This window comes from Nicotiana tomentosiformis, chromosome 12, assembly GCF_000390325.3.
Source record: "Nicotiana tomentosiformis chromosome 12, ASM39032v3, whole genome shotgun sequence".
Lineage (NCBI taxonomy): Eukaryota > Viridiplantae > Streptophyta > Magnoliopsida > Solanales > Solanaceae > Nicotiana > Nicotiana tomentosiformis.
Window position 1 is genome coordinate 30,611,468 of NC_090823.1, and position 18,800 is coordinate 30,630,267.

At 38.1% G+C, this 18,800-nt stretch overlaps 1 non-coding gene across 1 annotated transcript; it reads right to left on the reverse strand.

Moving 5' to 3' along the window:
* Positions 1-10,995: 10,995 nt before the first annotated feature.
* LOC117275333 (small nucleolar RNA R71) lies at positions 10,996-11,102 on the reverse strand. The gene has a single exon (XR_004505500.1). It is a non-coding gene; the product is annotated as a small nucleolar RNA R71 (small nucleolar RNA).
* Between the last annotated feature and the right edge of the window lie 7,698 nt (positions 11,103-18,800).

Sequence of the window (18,800 nt, forward strand, 5' to 3'; positions counted from 1 at the left end):
GGGCCATATATAGTACCGAATGATTAAGAATTTGAAAAGGTGAGCAGATGAGGCTGTCAGCATGGTGCATCACATACAGCATGTTCATTGGCATGGTATAAGTAGAGTCGTTACATTCTTCATATCAGTCAGATTTGATCCATTTTACTGTTTTAAGATATCTATCGAACTTGAAAGCATGTCTACATTTCTGCACTGTTATTTTCTATATTGAATTGTGCCGGTTATGTTCGTCACTACTTTCAGCCCATAGTTTGGGTTTGTTACTTACTGAGTTGGTTGTACTAATGCTACACCATGCACCTCATGTGCAGATCCGGGTACTTCTGTTTATGGTGGCTGCTGATTGAGGAGATAGGATCTCGGAGACTATCGAGGTAATTGCATAGCGTTCGCATGCCTTGACTCTCCTTTATTATCTTTATATGTACTTTAGTTTTTACTCCTTATATAGTGTAGTAGACTATATTCTGACATAGATGCTCATGTACTCGGTGACACCCCGGTTTTGGGATAGATTGTATTGCGTTGCGAGTTAATTTCGATTCCAAAAATGGGTTTTTCTTAAATATTAATTGCTTCCACCTATATTTTTAAAGCTTTTATTGTGTTGAGATAGTTGAGTAGTGGCTTGCCTAGTTCCACAATAGGTGCCATCACGACAGTTAGTTTTTGGGTCGTGACAACAAGCCTCAATGGAATCAAACCGCACGATAAGGAAATCAAGAAGGGAAGTGCTCCTAACAGCTCTGTAGCCTCTCGAAGATAGGTACATACGTCTCCATACTAATCCGCAAGACTCTACTAGACTTGCTTATGACTCGTGAGACCTAAGTGAACCTAACGCTCTAATACCAAGCTGTCATGACCCAAAATCAGCAGAAGGTCATGATGGCGCCTAACACCGCCGTCAGGCAAGCCAACGGTAATTTATCAATTTAATTACTCATTTTTAGTGTTTTGAAATCCTGGTTTTCATTAATTGAACAGCATCAAATAGAATTTACCGAGTAAATGAAAGTATTTACACAATTATAACAATGAACAACCTGTAGAAACTCCCATAACCCGGTGTCATAAGTGCATGAACATTTTCTAAGGAATATAACAATAATACAGCATTTGTCCCGAATGTAATAAGACAGAATAAAATAAATAATATAATGGAGACTGGATGGACTGCGATGCGTAGCCTGGAATGCAACTCACATGAAGTCTCTCTATCAGGTGCGCCTACGCATCAAGGTGGTCATCAATGAACCTGTCAGATCCTGCACATTTAGTGCTGAAGTGCAGCATGAATACGTAAATCAACACGTACCCAGTAAGTATCTAGCCTAACCCCGAAGAAGTAGTGACGAGGGATCGACATCGACACTTACTAGAGGTCCAAGCAATAATATAATAATCCATAATAGGTATGAAGTGCACAACAATAGAGAAGTAAATCTCAAAAGTTTCCAATTATTTCCTTTAAAGTAGAAGTTTTCTCAATCTTGTATTCTATCTTGGTATCTCCGGAATTTGTCAAGTTTCATCATCAAATAAACCCGGAGTACCGAATAAAATGTCGGGCATCAGTAGAGAGGTTAACTAGTGAATGTTCGGGCTACAAGCGATATAACACACGATTCTGTCGAGGACGTTCGACCTAATCCGAAATAACGTGTACACTGCCGAGGGTCAAGCGGAACAAACCATAGATGCACCTATATACTACCGAGGCGTTCGTCCTGCTCCACAAAAAAGAAAGGAAATTACCGAATTACGAGACACGTATTTACAACACCATACGTGGGTACAAAATGGATATAATCATTATCGTTTCTCAAATAACTTGCCCACAACTCAAAGTGTTAAGGCTTGAACTAGTATACATATAATTATTTCTAAATCAATTTCATTTATAACTTCGATTAATTAATGTCAGCAACATGAGTTCAAATAATTCAAATATTACAGGATAAGATCCTAGGTCTACCCGGACATAAACATGTTATAGCTACGTACGGACTCTCGTCACCTCGTGCGTATGTAGCACCCACAACTAGTTGCACATAACAATAAATATCACCTAGGGGTAGTTTCTCCCTCACAAGGATAGACAGGAGACTTACCTTGCTTCAAAGTTCCATAACCGGCAACAACGCCACTCCAATACCTCAAACCGATGCCCGTCGATCCAAAACTATTCAAACAACATGCAAACCAATCACAAATATACTCTAATACCCATAGTTAATATACCCATAACACCACGAACTCAAATATATAATTTATCCCAAATTTCATGTTAAATTTCGTGGTCAAAATCCACAAATACCAATTTCTAGGTTTTTCTACCAAAATCCCAAATATTCCCCAAATTTTCCTCCTTAAATCCACATATAAACCTTAAGTTTAGCTCACAAGTGGAAAATTACTTACCTTGTATTACATGAAGAAACATCTCAAAATCGCCCCAGAACCGAGCTCCAAATATCCCAAACGAAAATGATGAAATGACCAAGTTCTATCCCTTATGTTCTGCCCAATTTTTGCTTCTGCGGACAGAATTACCGCATCTGCGGCCCCGCTTTTGTGAGTAAAAATTCTCTTTTGCGAACGTCCCTCACCTCGGCCATCTCCACTTTTGCATGCCAAAATGTTCTTCTGCGCACGAACTGCCGCTTCTGTGGCCCTCCTCCTCAGCCCAGCTCCCGCTTCTGCGCTCCTCTGCCTGCATTTGCGTGCCCGCAGGTGCAAAAATTTCCTCGCACCTGCGAATCCATCCACCCTCACTCCATTCCGCATCTGCGACCCCCAGGTCGCTTCTGCGGTCTCGCATCTGCGGCTCTTTTCTCGCAGGTGCGATTGCATCAGACACCAGCTGCCTCAGCTTTTCCCCAAGCCCAAACTCGATCTGTTAACCCTCCGGAATCCATCCGAGGCCCTCGGGACCTTAACCAATTATACCAATGCATCCTAAAATATCATATGAACTTAGTCGAGCCTTAAAATCACATCAAACAATGCTAAAACCAAGAATCGCACCCCAATTCAAGTTTAATAAACTTTAAAACTTTAAAACTTCTATAGTCGACGCCGAAACCTATCAAATCAAGTTTGATTGACCTATAATTTTGCATACAAGTCCTAATTGACATTATGGACCTACTCCAACTTCCAGAATTAGAATCCGACCCCAATATCAAAAGTTCACTCCCGGTCAAACTTCCCAAAATCATCAAATTTCCAACTTTTGCCAATTGACGTTGAAATAACCTACGGACCTCCAAATCAACATCCGGACATGCTCCTAAGACCAATATCATCATACGAGCCTGTTGGAACCTTCAAATCCCGATTTCAAGGTCGTTTACTTAAAAAGTCAAACCTTAGCCATTTTTCTCATCTTAAAGCTTCCGAAATTAGAATTTTCTTTCTAAAGCAACTCTGAACTTCCCGGAGTTCGATTCCGACCACACATACACGTAATAATACCTTAAGTGAAACTATTCAAGGCTGCAAACTACCAAACATCACGCTAGAGCTCAAAATGATCGATCGAATCGTTATAGTGTGCGCGCACACACGTATATACATATATACATACTCACATACTGTAACGAACCGACTTGTTATTTAGAGAATTTACGTCCCCTTCAGCAGCTTAAGGTCCAGAACAGCTTTGTAATATGCATTATGACTTGCGTGTGTGGTCGAGTTTGATTTTCGGATGATACGAGAATAAATTGAAAGAACAATTCTTATTTTTGAAGCTTAAATGAAAAGAGTTGATCGGAGTTTGACTTTTGAGCAAACGACTCTGGAATAGAATTTTGATGATGTTAATAGTGTCGTATGGTGATTTTGGACTTAGGAGTGTGTCCGGATGAAATTTCCTTACGCGTTCGCGAAGGAGATCACGCGCTCGCGAAGAAGGCAAGGCAGGAGCCTTCACGTTCGCGAGGCCTCTTTCGCGTTCGCGAAGGGTAATTTTGAGGCTGAAGAAATTGGCCTTCGCGAATGCGAATCCCTGACTGCGTTCGCGAAGAAGGAGCCTACTGTTCCGGACAGAATGTCTTAAAAACGGGATTCCACCATTTTTAACCTCATTTCTTTCATCCTTAGGCGATTTTGGAGCTTTTTGAGAGGGGATTTCAACTAGCAACTTGAAGGTAAGTTAATTTTATACACTTTGAGTTAAATACATAGATTATGGGTAAATTATAACTTGTAAATCTTGGAAATCAAGGATTAGAGGAAAAACCCATATTTGTATAAAAATGAGATTTTAACCACGAAAATGGTTATGAAATTGGATAGAAATTATATATTTGAGTTCTTGAGATTATGGGTAACGTTTTCATCAGAGAATTTTAGGAATTCGGGCACATGGGCCCGGGGTGTATTTTAGGAATTTTATCATTTTGGGTTGGGTAATTTATTTAATAGCCTAAATTAGAATTATTGAATATGTATTAATTATTTTGTATAATATTTGGATAGTTTCAGATTTTTCGGCATCAAATTGAGAATTTAACGCGACGTGGTAATTGGAAAGTGGACTTTGAGACAAGGTAAGTCTCTTGTCTAATCTTGTGAGGGAAAAATTACCCCATAGGTAATTAAATTAATAATTGTTGCTAATTGTGGGGGCTACGTACGCACGAGGTGACGAGATTCCATGCGTAGCTACTATTAATGCTAAAGTCCGGGTAGTTTAAAACTCAAAAGCATGAATTACTTGTGCAAGTTGTATTCTTTACTTAATTAAAATTATTTGATATATATATATATATATATATATATATATATATATATATATATATATATATATATATATATATATATATATATGTGAATTGTTAGATAAAAATATTAAAAGATGAAAATCTGATATGCCTAATTTTCTGTTTAAAATTATTTAATTGTTAAAAGAAATTGTTCATCCTCCCGAATTTATCTTATAATAAATATACTCTTCTTTCGGAGGTACATAAAAAAATGTCCTCCTTTCTTGTGGAGCGGGCCGAACACCTCGGCAGGATAGATCCATCTATGGATCGCACCACATGTCCCTCGGTAGTGTAACGACACCCTGGATGAGGCCGTACGACCTCGACAGAAATCGTGCCTAATAATGATAATTATGCGATACCTTGGGATTTGGGCGATTGTTTAGAGGATTTTCACCAAATGGATTGGGGTAAGTGTTTCCTACTCGGTTTTTATTATATTTCATGATTTCATAATTATTTTTTATCTTTTATTAGTGAATCAATTGGAAGAAAATGGGATTTTTTGCAAAATCTTTCAAGAACGAAAATTTATGATTTGGAGGTCTATTCGTTATCGGAATTTGGTAAATTTGGTATGGTTGAACTCGTATCGGAATGGGTGTTCGTATTTCATAAAAATTCTGTCGAGTTCTGAGAGCCGAGCCCCGCGTTGACCTTTGATTGTTGTTTTAATGCAAAATATTAAGTTGACGTTTTATTATCCGAAATTATTTTTGATGAATTTTAATGAAGTTATACAATTAATTTGGATAGATTTGAGTTGACCGGAGATCATTTAAGCAAGAAAGTTATTTTGGAATATCGGCATAACTTTAAAAAGGTAAGTATCTTGCCTAACCTTGAGTGGAGAAAATTACCCCTTAGGCATTGAGTCTTATATGGAAATTGTGTAATTGAAAATCATGTACGCGAGTTGACGAGTACGTACTTGGTTTATATATACAAATTATATCGATTAAAATTCGTAGATGCCCTTATGTATTAAATAAAAAATTATTGGCCCTTATTAAATCTTGTATTTGCCATCCCTCATTCCTTATTTGTCGAGGTTGTTTTTATATGATAATTTGATGTGATTATCACTTTGAGTTTTATGTGAAATACCGTGGTTGGTTGGGTTGACATTTCTTGGAAATATTTTCATTATGGATTCCTTATCTGTAAATAATTATTAAATAAGTTTTAAAATGAGGCATTAGTATATATTTATCAAAATTTGGATTAAAGAAGGCGTTGTCCTATGCTGAGTTATTTTTCTATCTCTGTTGTTATTTTTGAGGTTTTATATACGATGTGTGGAGCCTTGGGCTATTTACTATGAAATTAATTGATTTTATATCCTGAGTTACTTTGTGATATAAATTATTGTATTGTGTTATCGTTTAAACACTCTCCTTGATATTATTTATGCTTCCTACCTTGCTTGTTAATGATATACATGTGCTTGGTAAGGAAGAGTGTAAAGCACGAAAGGTGATGCCGTGCCATTCATATACATTAATATGCACGAAGGATATGCCGTTCCATTTCATATACATTATCATGTGAGGGAGAGTGTAAAGCACGAAGGTTGATGCCATGCCATTTCAGTTATATTATCATGTGAGGAAAGGTATAAAGCAAGAAGAGTGATGTCATGCCATTCATATACATTAGTATGCACGAAGGATAATGCCATGCCATTTCGTATACATTATCATATAAGGATGAGAGCAAAAGCACGAAGGGTGATGTCGTGCCATTATTTTTATATTATCGTATGTTCATGCCACGAAGGGTGTTTCCGTGTAGGCGAGGACAAGAGACATATAATATATTGTGATATCTTTTCGTTGTGTATACATTCATGCCTTTATTTTGAGCTGTTATTATGCACCTATATTTTCTATGTGACTTATAGTCGTTGTTGCTTCATGTGTGCCTCCTACTTTATTTCTTTTATTGTTATTGGTATTTCTCCCACTTAGTTGGTACTGTTATATGTATGCACGGTGGAAAAGAGATAAATGCACAAAGGGTGTTGCCGTGCCAATTGATTTGATCTATATATATTTATCGGGTGAGAATGAGACAAGTGCACGAAGGTATTGTCGTGCCATTCGATGTGATATGTTGAATATATTTCTCATACCAGGAAAGTTAAATGAGGTGCCACATGGTGACTTTTACTTGAAAGAATTATATTCGAAAGGTATTTACTTGAAAGAATTATATTCGAAAGATTTTACCTGAAAGATATTTATTTGAAAGAATTATATTCGTAAGATATTTATTTGAAGGAAGTATATTCGGGATATATTTAATTGTACGGATTACATTCTAAAGATTTTTATTTGAAAAACTTATAGATAAAAGATGTATATTTTGAAGGACTTGATTAATTGGTTGTATTTGTGTTTATTTTTCGTTTGAGCAATATTTATGGTGTTCCTGTTGCCTTGCTGTTTATGTGACAAGTTGATTATTGTTGCCATCACTGCTATTTGTTTTCTATTATTTTTGTATGCTATATTGCACAGGTTATTTGACTAGTGAGTGTCTTGACTGTACCTCATCACTACTCCACGGAGGTTAATCTTGATACTTACTGGGAACCGACTATGGTGTACTCATACTACACTTTTGTACATTTTTGTGCGGAGTCAGATATTGGAGATATCGGATTCGGACTGAGGTTAGAGTGTGATTGCAAGGATTCAAGGTATGACTACTTGGTCGACGCAGTCCCTTGGAGTCTTTCCATTATATTATACTGTCAACTCTTATTCGAACAGTATTGTATATTCAATCCTTGAGATCATTGCATGTTTTCAGTTAGAGTTCGTGACTTTGTATTACCAGTCTTGGGAGGTTGTTATAATTATATGTTTTAAAAAAATGGCTCGAAATGAAATTGTAATCGGCTTACCTAGTCTTAGAGATTAAGTGTCATCACGACGCATGTGGTGGTATTTTAGGTCGTGACACATATATACATACATATATATATATATATATATATATATATATATATATATATATATATATATATATATATATATATATATATATAGGTACGTACATATATACATACATACCATACATACATACATAAACTCAAATTAAACTGTTGGTGCTATTTCTAAAACTATAGCGAAGTTCATATAATGGTAAACTAGTAAAGTTCTTTTTGGGTCTAGAGTTAATTTATAATTTTATTCAAGCAATTGTGTTATTTACTAATGCTAGGTCACATGGCCTCTAGAATCAGACTAATGGTGGATCTCAATTAACTTTATGGGTGCGGGTGCTTATGCACCGATTATTTTTTTAGCCAAACAATATATTTTATGTTGGTAGTATAGTGAAAAACTAACTTTTCCAAAAAACCCTAAATAGTAAATACACTTGTACGTCACAATACCAAACAACTATTTATTGAACTTCCCATTTGTCTCAATTATATTCGATCAAACCAACCTGCTGCATTTGTCAATGAACCCATAATTTGACTTCCCGAAACTGTAAGATATCTTTACTTGATCATCTTCTTGAAAGTATTCTATCTCCATTTCGATTACTTCCGTATTGTTTTATCTTCGTGGCTGTAAATGTTTTTATTTATTTTATTGAGACTACTCCAAGTTATAACCAAGTAATTTATTTCATTTAGTTGATATTATATTTTTTAGAAAAATAATGTTCTCATAGGCTAGTTTTGGTACTTAAAAGCTACAACGGCCTTTTGCTTCATTCACACTCCGATAATATGATTAAATTGTTTAAATGGAGATATTATATCATTTAGATACGCAAGAACTTGAGAGAATATCGCCAATTCAAGTGTATAATATTTCTACCTTCATATGTTGAGTTTGGATAATTTCATGAATCATTTCATTACCTCAAAAGTTATAAAGCTGTCTTTTGTAATAGAGAAATAACTCAACTAACATAAAAATTAAAGTAATGCCAAATTCGATACCTAGAAACAAAAGTAGGCTGCCAAAATATAAAAAATTATGTATATATAAGTATAGTCGTGTCAGCAACATAACCATATGAAGTAGACATATATATATATATATATATATATATATATATATATATATATATAAAGTAACTGTTACAAAAAGTCACCCTTCTCCTCAATATCTAATTTAAAGGGTCATTAACGTACATAAACATCATGTACAAACGGCTTCTCTGAAGATGTGTTTTATTTTCCCTTAACCAATATTTTTTTTTTCCGGGAAATCAATTCAAAACCGAAAATGTGAGGAAAGTAAAACATGGTGTTATTGCACATTACTCTTAAAATTAGTATATCCTAAAGCATTGGTAAATTGTACATTAACACCTAAAGAAGAAAAAGTTTGTCAGCAAGAATGTGTAGAGGAGTATCTCCAACTCTATTGGGCGGAGGGTCTTACTGTTGAAAGGATAAAAGAATACGAACAAGTATGCAAAAGGGATGAAAAATTGCCGTCGTATGAGCAAGAGGTAGTAGGCGCCTTCCCCTAATTTGAAAGAGCCGAAAGAGCAGTTATATCCCGTAAATTTTTATTAACCTTTATACAATTTAATATTTGAGTGGTTTTATTTAATTATTTAAGTTGGCTTATTTCTTAAGGTCGCCCTATTTTAATAACTTTTATAGACATACATATATAAGTATGAGATGTACGAACTTAAAAATGGAAGTGTGATAATACTAACTTATTGACTATATAAATGACGGTATTTCTTTTAGAGTGTTTGTTTTTCCTTTAATATCTGTTGGAAAACTTAGAAGTAAAAATATGCTAACAAATACTCTGGCATCAGAAATAGGCAACCACCTATGTGCTTCTTGTGAGTCGTTTTTACTCTCTAATTGTTCAACTATGTGCTTCTTGTGGTTAATTGAAGGGCCCTTGATTAATCGTGCCTAGTTATCTTGTGTTGTTTGAGAGAGAACACTTGATTAGATTGTTGTTGAACAACGCTACTTTCTAGTAAGTTAAGAAATTAATTACTTTGATTTAAAAGCGGGATTAGAGATAACAAAATTTTGACGTGATCTTTATGAGTTGTATGAATTGTCAGCTAGAGTAATTCAGGAGAATACTTCTAATAAATTATCGTAATTGATCAAGAGATAATTGTGATAAACGAGAACTAATCATCTTTAGAGAGTGGTGTGACGAGATTATAGCTAGCGTGTTAAGAATTAATCCGGCAATTGGGGAAATCGTAAACCCTAGACCTTTTTATTATTGATTCAACCTCATTCTTGCTAGTTGATAGTTTTTATTGTCTTTTTTCTTAGTTAAGTAATTTTTATTAATTCATAAATCAAATCTTGATCTCTGGAAGTTATCTGAGCTTATCATTAGTGATACTGGAAAGTTGTAGCAAATAGGTTGGTTCTTTGTGGGATTCGACTCCGGACTCTTGAACTGAATTATTTTTGCAACGACCGCTTAGTCTTTTCAATAAGGCATAATTGGGCGTGATCAAATTTTGGCATCGTTGCTAGATAACTAACGGTGTTATTCATTACAACTTGAAAGAATTGCTAGGATTTTTAGTTTAGATCAATTTTCCGTGGTGCTAAAAATATTTCCATTGAAATTCTCACGTTTGAATTCTTATGTGCCTCAGGTGCATGCCTAGAAACTCCTTGAGAACTGGTGAACTATTTGAAGATCTCTCAGATCCCGAGAAAGCATTCAGGACATTGAATCGGGTTAACAAGAAGGGCAAACAGCTAAAACAGAATGAACAAATCGAAATTGAAATGTGTGACGTTGAGAACATCAACGGGAATAATAGAAATAATCAAGTTGACCCAAGCATCAGAGTGGTAGCACCTCTTGTGCCGGAGGCTGCTCTATATGATTTGGCGTAACCAACTACTGACAATCTGGAAACTGCAATTGCAGTCCCTTCGATACAAGCAGAAACTTTTCAGATCAAACAACATGCTGCATTTGCTGCAAAATAAAGGGTTATTCTTCGGGTCTTACATCGAAGAGCCACAACAACATTTGAAGAATTTTCTATCAATTTGTGCACTCAAAAATAGCCGAATGTGACATCCAGAGCAATCAGATTGTTACTGTTTCCATTATCAGTGACTGGGAAGGCTCAAACTTGGCTGAATTCACTCCCAACAAACTCCATAGCTACTTAGGAGGAACTAGTCAAGCAGTTCTTAAATAAGTTTTATTCACCTAACAAGACTACAAGGCAAATTGATGAGATATTACAATTTAGGCATAAAACAACTGAAACTTTGCAAGAAACCTGGGAAAGGTTTAAAGGTATGTTGGTGAAGTGTCCACACCATGGCATCCGGATCAGATTCTAGGAAAGAGATTCTATATGGGTTTGGCTGACAGTCTGAAGTCTAATGTAGATGCTTCAACTGGGGATGCATTCGTGAGCAAATCATTTACAGAGTGTAAGATTCTTCTTGACAATATGGCTCAAAATTTAGGCTGGATGACGAGGGATACAACACTCACTCCAATAGAATATTCTGTTGCTCTTGACCCAGACAATACAAATGCAGAAAATATAGCCACTCTAATGACCCAGATGAGTTTGCTGACAAAGAAGATTGACGAGATTGGCATGAAACAGGTTCATATTGTTGACACAACAAATGGAGGCATATGCACTCCCTGCATCAATCAGTCATATGTTTTCTTGTGGAGTGGAGAAAATGATAACCAGGGCTTCAGAGAAGACATGAATTACGTAAATAATTTTGGGGGTCATAGGCAAGATGGATAGCAATGGGGACCTCAGAATCAGCAGTACATACCAGCCGAGTAACAGTACAATACCAATCTTGTGGGAGCACAACCACAAGGCCAAGTTGTGCCCTATCAAAGGCAACCATGTTACAATAAGTAGTACCAACAACAGTTGGCTTACCAAAAATCGCATATGCGGCTCCGCATCTGCGAAAAATGCATCGCAGATGCGGCTTCCCCCTAAGCCGGCCCCGTCCGCTTCTGCGGCTTGTACATCGCATTTGCGATGCACTTTTTTGGTTGTACCTACGCATCTGTGTCCAGTCCACTTCTGCGGTGCTTTTCACACACCTGCGGCTGTCCAAGCACATGTGCGGTTGCAGCAGAAGCTGGAAGAGTCAGCTACTGTTCCAAGGTCCAAAATCGATCCGAGCCTCGTCCGGTTAATACCCGAGGCCCTCGAGGCCCCGCCCGAATATACCAAAAAGTTGAAATCATAAAACGAACTCGCTCAAATCTTTGGAACGTGTAAAACAAAATCAAAACTAAGAATCATACCTCAAACCAAATTGATTCAACTTAAAAATTTTAAATTCTTCGAACTTACTCCGAACGTGCCGAAATATACTTATACTACTCGGAATGATCCCAAATTTTGCGTGCAAGTCTTAAATCACCATACGGAGCTATTGCCGAGCTTGGAATTCTAAAAGGACTTTAATTACTCCAAAACCTGCCCCAAACCAAATTTAAAGAATATTAAACCTTCAAATAGTTAATTTTTCACTATTAAGCCCCAAAATGCTCCTGGGCCTTCCAAAATCCAATTCGAATATACGCCCAAGTCCAAAATCATCATACGAACCTATTAGAACTGTTAAATCCCGATTCTGGAGTCGTTTTCTCATAATGTTGACCGAAGTCAAACTTAGTATTTTAAGGCCAACTTAAGGAACCAAGTGTTCCGATTTTAACCCGAACCAACCATCCCCGCAAGTCATAAATTAATAAAAGCACATACGGGGAGTTTTATTTAGGGAAACGGGGTTCTAAAAGTTAAAATAATCGGTTGGGTCATTACACAAGTGAATTGTTCTTTTCTTTTTTGCTTAACTGCAGGTCAACTTTATGTAAAACTATTCCTTACTTGATTACTTCCTTTTCTTTGTTTGTAATAAGAAAAATTAAGGGAACTTACAAATGGTATATTGTGGTAAAGCAAGCAACTTGCAACGAGTAAAACAAAAGTATGTATTTTACAAGAAAAATGTAATTGCGAAATGGCTATGCTTGGAATCTGATTATGCAAACTTCAGTGAATGAAGTCTAGTCGAGGTGTTATACACTATGTTTCTTATTATCTTATCGGGTAAACCGATAACCGAACCGATAATGATTGATAATCGATTAACCGATAACCGATAACCAATAACTTATCGGTTTGGTTATCGGTTTAGCATATTTATAAACCGATAACTGATATGCTAAACCGATAATATTTACAACCGAACCGAACCGACCACCCACCCTTATTTACTATTACAATTTAAATAGGGATTTTTGCCTTCATATGCACTATTTGAAACCTTATTGCCCTCCCTACTCAAGTTTCAATTTAATTACATGGTCATATACAATTTACCAATTATATACACATAAATTTTAAATCAGTATCCCTTTATATTAGGAATTAAATAAGGAATATCAGTTATTTGCTTATCCCTTTATACTTGCCCACTCTCTCTCTCCGTCTCTCTCTCTCTCTCTCTCTCTCTCTCTCTCTCTCTTCGTCTCTCTACTCTCATTTTCTGTTTTTTCCCCAATTTTTCTTCATTTGATGTTCTCTATTTTTCTATGCTTTCTTGTTGTATAGAGTTTTAATGGAATTCATCAATGGATTTCAATCGTTTTAACTTAGCAATTTCCTTTCATGTTGTACAATTAGTGTTCAAATTGAAATTCTCAATCAATTAATTTTGAAGGTGTGTGACTCTCCACCATTGACAACCATTAAAAATCTTTGACGCCTTGAAGAAGAAGAAGAAGAAGAAGAAGAAGAAGAAGAAGAAGAAGAAGAAGAAGAAGAAGAAGAAGAAGAAGAAGAAGAAGGAGGGGGAGGAGGAGGAGGAGGAGGAGGAGGAGGAGGAGAAGAAGATGAAGGAGAAGAAGATGAAGGAGAAGGAGAAGAAGGAGAAGTAGAAGGAGAAGAAGAAAAAGGAGAAGGAGAAGAAGAAGAAGAAGAAGAAGGAGGAGGAGGAGGAGGAGGAGGAGGAGGAGGAGGAGGAGGAGGAAGAAGAAGAAGAAGAAGAAGAAGAAGAAGAAGAAGAAGAAGAAGAAGAAGAAGAAGAAGAAGTGTGATGACCCAAAAGGTCATCTTATGTTTTAGAACTCGAATCTGAGATCTTAAGCCTTACAAATCTCATTTTTTACCCTCCTCGATTTGCATGCGCAGTCCGGGCAGGTTTCCGAAAAGCTTTTGTGTTGAAAACTAATGAAAATAAGAATTTTTACCTTAAAAGTTGATTTTAGTTGAATTTGGTCAATATTTTTGGTAAACGGGCTCAGATCCATACTTTGACGATCTCGATAGGTCCGTATCAAATTATTGGACCCGGGCGTATGCCCGGAATCGAATTCGGAGGTCCCTAGCTCAAGGTATGATTTTTTGATAAAAATTAAAAGTCTGAAAATTAATTGTTTTTAAGAATTATTAATGTTTGACATTGTTAGTGCCAGGTCCGTATTCTGGTTCTGGAGCCCGGTACAGGTTCATTATGATATTTAAGACTTGTCTGTGAAATTTGGTGAGAAACGGAGTTGATTTGACGTGATTCAGACGTCTAATTGAGAAGATATGAATTTCAAAGTGTTCTTTAGAATTTCATTTGATTTGGTACTAAATTCGTAGTTCTAGGTGTTATTTTGGCGATTTGATTGCGCGAGCAAGTTCGTGTGATGTTTTTAGACTTGTGTGCATGTTTGGTTTGGAGCCCCGAGGGCTCGGGTGAGTTTCAGATAGGCTACAGAGTGAGGTTTGGCTTGGAAAACACTGCTGGGCATCTGATATTATTGCAGGCCTCTGATCTCGCATTTGCGAGATTAGGCATCGCAATTGTGACCTCTGAAAGGTTTGCATTTGTGAGCTTCTCATCACAAATGCGAAGAGAAGCTGGGCCAATAGTTTTCGCATTTGCGAGTTTTCGTTCGCATTTGCGAAGGGATTCGGGGAGGGGCAGTGATCGCAAATGCGATCATTTAGTCGCATTTGCGAAGATTCAGTGGTCGCAAATGCGACACTTTCCTCACATTTGCGAAGGCAGCAGGACTGTGAAGGGCATCACAATTGCGAGTGTTCCTTCATATTTGCGAAGCTCAGGTCGCAATTGCGACACCTGCAGCTGAGTAAAAGGGACTTAGACGGGACTTTTCATCCATTTTTCATATTTTCAAAACCCTAAACCTTAAGAGGCGATTTTCCAAAGACTAAATCTTCCCCAAATCATAGGTAAGTGATTCCTAACTCTTTTCTTTCAATCTTTTACATCTTATAACAAGATTTCAACCTAGAATCTAGAATTCTTATGGTGAAATTAGGATTTTTGGATAGAACTAAGGATTTTGGTCCGAATCTCGGGTTTTGACCAATTGTGCCCGGGGTCGATTTTTCAACCTTTTGGAGGAAAATATGAAAAATTTAATTTATGAAATATAATTGATTCCTTTAGCAATATTTGATGTTATTGAGTCATTTTTGAATAGATACGAGTGGTTTGGAGGTGAATTCCAAAGGAAAAGCTGTGATTGAGAATTAAGTGGCCTTCGGAGCGAGGTAAATATTGTGTCTAACCCTGACTTGAGGGAATTAGGAACGTTAGATTATTTGCTAAGTGAAATTCATGTGAGCGGCGTATATGTGAGGTGACGAGTACTTATGCGCCGCCAAGTTACCTGTTTTTCCATGTTTCTTCCATTTTCTTATATTGTCCCTCCCTATGCCTAATTGCTACATGTTTATACTAGTGTTGTTAAATTGATCGTCATTATCATGTTTACGGATTTTCTGTTAGTAATCGAGTATTTATTTAAAAGTTGAGATTTATATTGTGGAACCAAATGTTAAAGTGAGGTTTGTACTTGTTATTCTATCTCCCTGTTGTTATTTATGCATTGCATTATAGTAAGGGAGAGTGTTAATGCACGAAGGGTGATGTCGTGCCATGATATGAGAGTTAATGCACGAAGGGTGATGCCGTTCCATATTGTGAGTGTTAATGCACGAAGGGTGATGCCGTGCCATATTGTGAGTGTAAAAGCACGAAGGGTGATGTCGTGCCATATTGTGAGTGTAAAAGCACGAAGGGTGATGTCGTACCATGATATGAGAGTTAATGCACGAAGGGTGATGTCGTGCCATCACTATTGATTTTATGGTGAGATTGAGAGTAAAAGCACCAAGGGTGATGCCGTGCATATTTCCTTACTATATTCACTACTCCTGTTGATTCATGGTATATTGACTGCTCTGGTGATCATTCTGTTGTAGTTCTTTATCTTGTATTCCCCTCAGTATGTTCCCCTCCCGACATTTCCTATTTAGTTCTTCAGTTCTGTTATTTGTATATACATTATTAAATTGTACAGGTTGAGTTGTAGGTGCCTTGCCTTAGCCTCATCACTACTCCGTTGAGGTTAGGGTCGACACTTGCCAGTTAATGGGGTCGGTTATACTGATACTACACTCTGCACTTTCTATGTAGATTTTGATACTTGTTCGGGTTGATCGAGATTTTTCTATTTGTCCGCTGTCCGCTGTCTGGGGAGGACGCTCATTTGAGAACTTTCGTTAGTTTATTCTGTTGTTTTGTTACCGTTGCTCCGGCGTACATCATTGTGGAGGCTACGTAACTGGAACCTCGTCGAATCTGGGCGAATTTTGCTTTTTCGGCGAACCCAGTATTTTCCGGTGACACTGCTCTAGCGTTGTCGCCATCGAAGTGGAGTCGTCCGGACTTAGCCAAATTTTGTTTATATTTTCCGGTGGTTTGCCTCTAATCATTTTGATTCTCTGTTTTTGTGTTTTACTTTTTGGATTTCTGTTGCGACTTCTAAGTTCTATGCTATTTTCCTGAGCATCGGTTTTACTTTCTTTGAAAACCTTTTCTAGTATTGACAAGATCTGAATTTCTTTCTTTGTTGTTGTTTGTGCTCATGAAGATTATTACAATTAACTTTTCTTACTATAACGTAAACAATAACAGATTTTGATTTTAGGACCATCTTCTTCTTCCCATCTCTCCCTTTCCCTTTCTCTCTCCCCCCTCCCTTGTGTGTGTGGGTGCGTCTGTTTTTTTGGACAGGTGCAGCTTCTTCCCGGCAAGGACAGACTATTTCCTGGTATGTTCAGATTGCCGGCAAGTTTTGTAAATTTCGACGACTTCCAAACAACTTTCAGGCGGGACACAGCAGGACTTGCCAGTGCTCTTGAGCAAATCCGGCACACTTCAGGAAAACTTGCTCCAGGTTCTTTCGTTCTATATCTGGTACTCGTGGTATCGGTATTTTTATTGTATTTTTTCTGCTCGTGGGAGTTGGTACCTCCCGTTTTCCAGTTTCTCTTTGTTGTGTGAGTTAAATTGCTGACATCTTACCTCGTACTAGTTTATTTACCGTATTAGTGTGCCTATTGTTGCAACTTGTATTCTTCTGGTTTGGTCTGTTGCCTTGTGTGATAGTGATTCCCATTACTCTACCGTAGGTAGAGTGGCTGTGGTCTGGGATGGTCGAGTGAGGTCATGTCCTCGGGGGGACGGGGGGTGAGGCGGGAGGTAGTACAGGGTTTAAGGGGTGGGGTGGGAGGCAAGGGAGGTAAAGGGAATAAAGGTGTCTGTAGGTTGAGAATTGGGTCATGGAACGTAGGTACATTGACGGGTAAATCTATAGAGTTGGTGAATATCCTTCAGAAGAGGAAGGTCAATATAGTGTGTGTCTAGGAGACAAGGTGGGTAAGGTCAAGGGCGAGGGACGTGGACGGGTATAAACTTTGGTACTCAGGAGTCCAAAAAGGAAAGAATGGAGTGGGCATCTTGGTGGATAGGGAACTTAGAGAGTCTGTGGTTGAGGTTAGACGAGTGAATGATAGATTGATGACTATTAAGTTGGTGGTTGGAGAGTGCACCCTAAACATCGTTAGCGCCTATGCGCCGCATGTGGGCCTAGATGAGGAGGTTAAATGGTGCGTCTGGGAAGGGTTAGATGAGATTGTGCGTCAGGTTCCGCCTGCTGAGAAGCTATTCATAGGAGGGGATTTCAATGGGCATATTGGGTTGATCACAAGTGGTTATGGCGAGGTGCATGGAGGCTTTGGTTTTGGGGAGAGGAACGGAGAAGTTACATCGTTGTTGGACTTCGCTAAGGCTTTTGGGTTGGTGATTGCGAACTCTAGCTTTCAGAAGAGGGAGGGGCATTTGGTTTTTTTTCAAAATGCGGTGGCGAAGACCCAGATTGACTATCTCCTCCTCAGGAGGTGTGACAGAGAGTTGTGCAAGGATTGTAAGGTGATTTCGGGTGAGATACTCGCGACGCAGCATAGGTTCTTGGTGATGGACATTGGTATTATGTTAAAAAGGAGGAAAAGGTCTACTCGAGGAAGACCGAGAATCAGGTGGGGAGCCTTAACTAAGGATAAAGCCCAAGCGTTGGAGGGGCGGTTGTCGGCTATAGGAGCTTGTAGGAGCAGTGGTGACGCGAGCACTATGTGGTCAACGACAGTAGACTATATTAGGGAGGCTGCGAGAGAGGTGTTAGGGGTCTCGACGGGCGTCTCTGGTGGGCACAAAGGAGACTGGTGGTGGAATGAAGTGGTCCAAGGTAAAGTGGAAGCAAAGAAGGCGGCGTACCTGAAGTTAGTGGGGAGCATAGGTGAGGAGGAGAGGCGAGTGTGTATGGATAGGTATAAGGCAGCTAGGAAGGAGGCTAAGCTGGCGGTCACAGAGGCTAAGACTGCGGCTTATGGTCGTATGTACGAGGAATTGGGGGAAAAAGGTGGGGAGAAGAAGCTATTTCGGCTAGCCAAGTTGAGAGAGAGGAAGGCTCGGGATTTGGACCAAGTGAGATGCATCAAGGACGAAGATGGTAGAGTATTTATGGAAGATGCCTAGATTAAGAGGAGATGGCAGACTTACTTTCATAAACATCTGAATGAAGAAGGGGATCGGGATATTGTACTAGGCGAATTGGAGCATTCCGAGAGTCACCGTGACTTTGGGTATTGCAGGCGTATCAAGGTTGAGGA